Consider the following 6,493-nt stretch of genomic DNA (forward strand, 5'->3'; position numbering starts at 1 on the left):
CTGGTTTGCTTATGGCGGAATACAGCTCATTCAATGCTATCTTAGTGTCAGCCTCTGACTGGTGGTATGTAAAACAGCTACAAAGAATATAGATAATCTCTCGGTAGGTAATGTGGACTGCAGCAAATCATGAGAAACTCTACCTCAGGCGTGCAATAGCTCGAGACTTCCTTAGGTATCGTGCGCCAGCTGTTTTTTACAAAAATAGATAGACCGCCACCCCTTGTCTTAGCAGACGCCACTGTTCTATCCTGCCGGCACATCATATAACCAGCCAGCTCTATGTTGATTTTGTTGTTGTTCAGCCACGACCCTGTGAAGCATAAGATGTTAGTTTTTAAATGTCCCTTTGGTCGTTAAATCTTCCCAATAACTCCTCCATTTTATTGTCCAAAGATTGCATGTTTGCTAGCAGAGTTGAGAGGAGTGTGGGTTAATTTGATCACCTCCGACTCCTCAGAAGGAAGCCCGCCCTCCGGCCTCTTTCTCCACCGCCTCTTCACGAAGATCAATGGGGTCGGGGTCTGTTCCCGAGGGAGCTCTATATCCTCCACCTCGGGCTTGTCAAAGTCGTGAAAGAAGTAAAATTAATCTGCTAGTCCGTGGTGAGTAATTGCAGTCCTGATATCTAGAAGTTATTTTCGGTCATAAGAGACGGTAGCGGCAAAATTACGTACAAAAATAAGTTCCAAACAACGCAGATAAACAAACAAAAAAACAATCTGTTGGGGGCACGTAAAACACCTGCCTTCTGCTCCGGCGCCATCTCAGCTTAATGAGGTAGTCACCTTGAATGCATTTAAATTAATAGGTGTTCCTTGTTAATTTGTTGAATTTCTTTCCTTAATGCGTTTGAGCCAATCCATTGTGTTGTGACAAGATAAGGGTGGTATACAAGAACCTCTCAAATAAGCAAAGAGAAACGACAGTCCATTATTTCTAAGACATGAAGGTCAGTCAATACAGAAAATTTCAAGAACTTTGAAAGTTTCTTCAAGTGCAGTTGCAAAAACCAGCAAGCGCTATGATGAATCTGGCTCTCATGAGGACTGCCACAGGAAAGGAAGACCCAGTTACCTCTGTTGCAGAGGATAAGTTCATTAGAGTTAACTACTCCTCAGATGCAACCCAAATAAATCACAGAGTTCAAGTAACAGACACATCTCAACACCAACTGTTCAGAGGAGACTGTGTGAATCAGGCCTTAATGGTCAAATTGCTGCAAAGAAACCACTAATAAAGGACACCAATAAGAAGAGACTTGCTTTGGCCAAGAAACACACGCAATGGACATTAGACTCGAAATCTGTCCTTTTGGTCTGATTATTTCAAATTTGAGATTGTTGATTCCAACCTCTGTGTCTGTGAGACGCAGAGTAGGTGAACAGATGATCTCCGCATGTGTGGTTCCCATCGTGAAGCATGGAGGAGGAGGTATGAGGGTGCGTTGCTTGTGACACTGATTTATTTAGAATTCAATGCACAATTAACCAGCATGGCTACCACACCAGTCTGCTTGGAGTTTGCCAAAAGGCACCTAAGACTCTGACCATGAGAAACAAGATTCTCTGGTCAGATGAAATCAAGATGGAACTTTTTGGCCTGAATGTCAAGTGTCACATTTGGAGGAAACCTGGCACCATCCCTACGGTGAAGCATGGTGGTGGCAGCATCATGCTGTGGGGATTGGGAGACTAGTCAGGATCGAGGGAAAGATGTGCGGCGCAAAGTACGGAGAGATCCTTGATGAAAACCTGCTCCAGAGCATTCAGGACCTCAGACTGGGGCGAAGGTTCACCTTCCAACAGGACAATGCAGGAGGGACTTCAGGACTAGTCTCAATGTCCTTGAGTGGTCCAGCCAGAGCCCGGACTTGAATCTGATTGAACATCTCTGGAGAGACCTGACAATTGCTGTGCACTAACGCTCCACATCCAACCTGACAGAGCTTGAGAGGCTCTGCAGAGAAGAATGGGAGAAACTCCCCAAATATAGGTGTGCCAAGCTTGTAGCGTAATACCCAAGAAGACTCGAGGCTGTGGTCGCTGCCAAAGGTGTTTCAACAAAGTACTGAGTGAAGGGTCTGAATACTTATGTAAATGTGATATTTTGAGGGGAGCGATTTTTGTATACTTTTGCAAACATTTCTAAGAAACAGTTTTTGCTTTGTCATTATGTGGTATTGTGTGTAGTTTGAGGGAGGAGGGGGGGGGATTTAACAATTTAATAGATTTTAGAATATGGCTGCAACATAAGATGTGGAAAAAGTTGAGGGGTCTGAATACGAATGCAATGTGCATTGTATAATTTACTGATGGTCCCGAACTAGCCCCATTGCTATAACCCAAAATGGCCACGGACAATATGATTGGGTCGCATGCTGCTGCACTCCGAATTGATGATGACCTGCATGCTGCCAGCTGTGGGCAGGATTGAAACAAACCCAACCTTCATTTACGTTGTGATGCAGTCACGACCTCAAGTCTCACACAACTCTGTTTTGGATATTTACACTTTTGTCAATTTTGACATTAGATAAATGTTTTTTATCGATGCGTCATAGGCTGTTTTTTAAAAGAATCCCTTTGCTCTATTACAAAGAACCAAAGTAAAACTAAATGGACTGGGAAAAAACACAATTTAGTATGACATTGTTTTTCTATTTTCCTTGCCTGATATTATCATTAGATTAAACCTCAAGTACTATCCCCTATTTTTCATCCTATGAAGAGAGCAAATCAACCCTCCCAAGTAAGCAAACACAATTTTTCAGCATTCTAAAAAGTGTGGGTTCCCACTAGACCTAAGTAGACTATTGTTCTTACAGTAAGTATAAAGAAAAAGCAAAGTTCCCCCTCAGTAGTTCCAGCTGGGCTCTATTAGGCCCATCTGAATACTGTACCTTTTCTTCTTTTTTTTGTATTTCCACTAATTGGTCTTTTGGCCAATGATATCAGATCTTTTCACATCAGATCTTTTTCAGAGCTGATCTGATTGGTCAAAAGACCAATTCGTGAAAAAAAAATATCAGAATTGGTCTGCCTGGATATGGAAATCTCTGACAGCAGTTATTTTACAACTTTACAGAGCCTCTATCTCCCAAGGGACTGAGATCCAAAGAAACCAAAAGGTTACAGAGAACTGTTGGCCATAGAAATATAATTATTTCTATGCTTTGCTGTTCGCCTTGTGTGGATGACTGATCAATCCCACTGTATCCTTCCTATGACACTAGGGCATGTTGAGACAGAGAGCCAAGTGTCAGGCTAAGCTCCTCCACAAAGCTCCCCTCCTGTGACAGTAAAAGGCTGTTAGCTTTTGATATGTCTTGGTCACAGCCGCCTCTGATGTTTATTCAAATAACACAGCAACAGTCATTGTTTACAGCCAGCCTCGGACTGTAGGGAGCTGCTCCCAGAGCCAATCAAGCAGATCATAATGCAGAACTGCAACCATAGATTCTTCAAAGCATGGTTGGGCCACAACTTGGCAACATAACTTGCTTTACAGTACATTAGCCCTAAAATGCATTAATATTATTGAAACCAGAATTTTTGAAAAAATTGTATTTACATTGGCAACATTGGGTAAATGATGTGCCATAGTGAAAATTTATGCTACGCTTAATTGAAAAACTTTAAGCAATTTTTAATAAGACTTGAGCACTGTATTGATAATGTTTGGCCCTGACTATTAATCTCAGTGTAACAGAAAGTTTAGAGTTGCCCAATCTAATGTGGACAGTAAAATGCCAATTTTAAAAACTGCAAGGAGGTAGGTGAATGAGAAATAAGCAATGCTTGGGTGCCTTTGAGAAATGTAGTGCTGGCACACTGCAAACAGACAAGGCCCCAGTTCAAAGAAATCATCCAGGGAGATGATCATCATTATCCGTTACTGAGTCAACAGATACCTATCGATTGCAATGAGCTACCAGTTCCAACAGTCTTAAGGACAGATGCTTTCAACCTTCAGCATAGAAACTTTTGTGAGAAGTGCTGATGGGGTAATGCAGCAGCACAACATTTGGAGACCTCGCCAGCAAGTTTGTCCTCCGAACATCTATATGTCTGTATTAATCCATCAGATGGGCCTCCTCCTTTCTCAGTCTCCCTCCTTTTTTCTCTCTCTCTCTTTCCTCCATCTCTGCTTAAAGCCTGCTCTTGTCCCTGACACGAATCACTGCTTATTGGGGAAATGGAAGCCGAGTTATGCTCCCCTCTTTCTCATTAATGGTGGAAGTAAGGAGAAAGATAAGTTTATTTTATTTTATTAGTCATCAGTCAACCCATTCTCCCCTATTTATACATCGCTGTGCTCTGCCTGTCATTAGTCTGCCACTCCCCCACAGCCAAGGTCAATCACCTGCAGAGAGGTCTGTTCACCGAGACGGGTACAGGCGAAATGACAGTTCATTAAGGGCTAGTCTGACACAATGTGATGCGTCATAACAGAACTGGAGTAATCAATGAGAGTAAAGTACAGAATAGTCTACCTTCCTGCCTCCTCTCTCGGCTGTATATTTACCTTTCTCTATTCCTCAATATGCACATTTTAACAAGATTGTTGTACATTGGATATAGGTTAAATAGGACAGCGATAGAATGTTATAAATACATTGAAAGCAAAGTGTCATGTTCAGTCTCTCTAATAACGTGACATTACCATTGCCCGTAAGACTTCAAAAATCTTTGCCTGAAGACAAATTTCTCTCACCAATACCACTCTTCACAGAATGTGAAAAGGTTGACACATTTCTCAAATAATAATACTTGTATGTAGCATTTCTAGAAACCACATAACTGATGAGAAAACATATGTCCACATTTCTGTCATGCTCTTTATTTAGCATTACATTCGCCCATCCCTTAGAAAATAAATCAAATTCTACTTTTCCTCCTATACCATCTCATAATGGATACAGACAGACCACAGATGTTTAACATAACATACTGCAGCCTCCATGGGCCAAGTGGCAGGGAAATACTAAATGGAAAAGGTGGAACAAATTGGACCCTTACCATTCCGTCCTATCAAACAAAATGGAATATTTAGGTGTTTAAAGCAGTGCTTTTTAAAATCAGACCTAAAACACATTACCACAGCAATGTCCCCTTCATGGGGATGTGGAGGAGGTTGTCTGGCCCATTTCTCCACAGCATAGTCTCTTCATACAGCATGTCAACACCTGCCTGTGATACAGTACATGGGGTGGGGAGGATGGACTCTCACACTGAAGATGATTCAGTGGAAGCCCTTCTGTGAAGATGACTACTAATGATGATGTCAGATGGGACTGAATCAAAGGGGTCAACGTTTAGAACCAACATATGGAGCTCATTAGTGATGGGGGAAAAATCAATACAGTTACATATCGGGATATTATTTTTGAAGATGTATCGTCGCTCTGGATAAGAGCGTCTGCTAAATGACTTAAATGTAAATGTTGGCTGTACCTGCAGCAAAACTTGTTTTCCATCATCTTGTTAAATAGGGAGACAATCTGTTTTCAGCATTTTTATTTCCTGATGAAAACGTCCTCGTGGCTGTCTTTTGTTCCTCTACAGCAGACATATGGTGAGCAATATGTTTGGAACATCGAATCGTAATAAAATCACAGTCGAATTGGAATACATATAGAATCGTGAGAATGGCAATGCATATCGTATCGGCACCAAAGTATCGGGATAATATCGTATTGTGAGGTCCCTGGCACTTCCCAGCCCAATAGCTTGTGATCACATCGTTGATTAGATCTGGGAAAGTTGGGGGTGGCAGGTGTTTCATAGAAAGGTCTTTTCATAAACAAGGATGCTCATAAAATAGGACTTTAAACTTATTTAATCACATTTTAAAGTCCCCCTGCATTAAGTGTGGCTGGGAGGTTGAGTGTAGGTTGGACAGGTGCTTCATGGCCTGCCGGTGTGTGAGATGCTCCACTGCACCACTCAGGGCTATTATTGCTTTCATGGGGAGGCCTGTTTAGCCCTTCCTCAGAGACACATCCAGTCCATGCACATGAGTCAGGCCCCTCTTAAAGGTGAGTGTAAACTCTCTTGAACATTCACTTATAAAAGTAGGTGATAAGAGAAATGATACACTTAAAATATTTGAACAGTAGCATTTTAGTAAATCTACTTAAAGGGATAATCCACCACCAGAAATAAAATACATGAATCTCCTGTCAATTTCTCGAAAGCCTATGTTCTATCAGTGGGTAAAATAAAACAATTCCCCATGATTTAAATTCTAAGTGGTCTATCTGTGAAATCAGGAAATGGTGTAGGAATGTGGCATAGCCAAATGGTTCTCGGTCAACGGAGATGGGGGATAACGCACTTATCACATTTTATGACGCTTTTTAAACGATTACCTGCACTCCAGATTGCCAAATGAGCCAATAGATGGTATGGCATACTTGTCTGGAACACATCCATCTGTTTATATAATCATGAAAAAGTATATATTTCACTTAGATGTGCTCAATCGAAAC

This window comes from Oncorhynchus gorbuscha, linkage group LG10 (assembly GCF_021184085.1).
Source record: "Oncorhynchus gorbuscha isolate QuinsamMale2020 ecotype Even-year linkage group LG10, OgorEven_v1.0, whole genome shotgun sequence".
Lineage (NCBI taxonomy): Eukaryota > Metazoa > Chordata > Actinopteri > Salmoniformes > Salmonidae > Oncorhynchus > Oncorhynchus gorbuscha.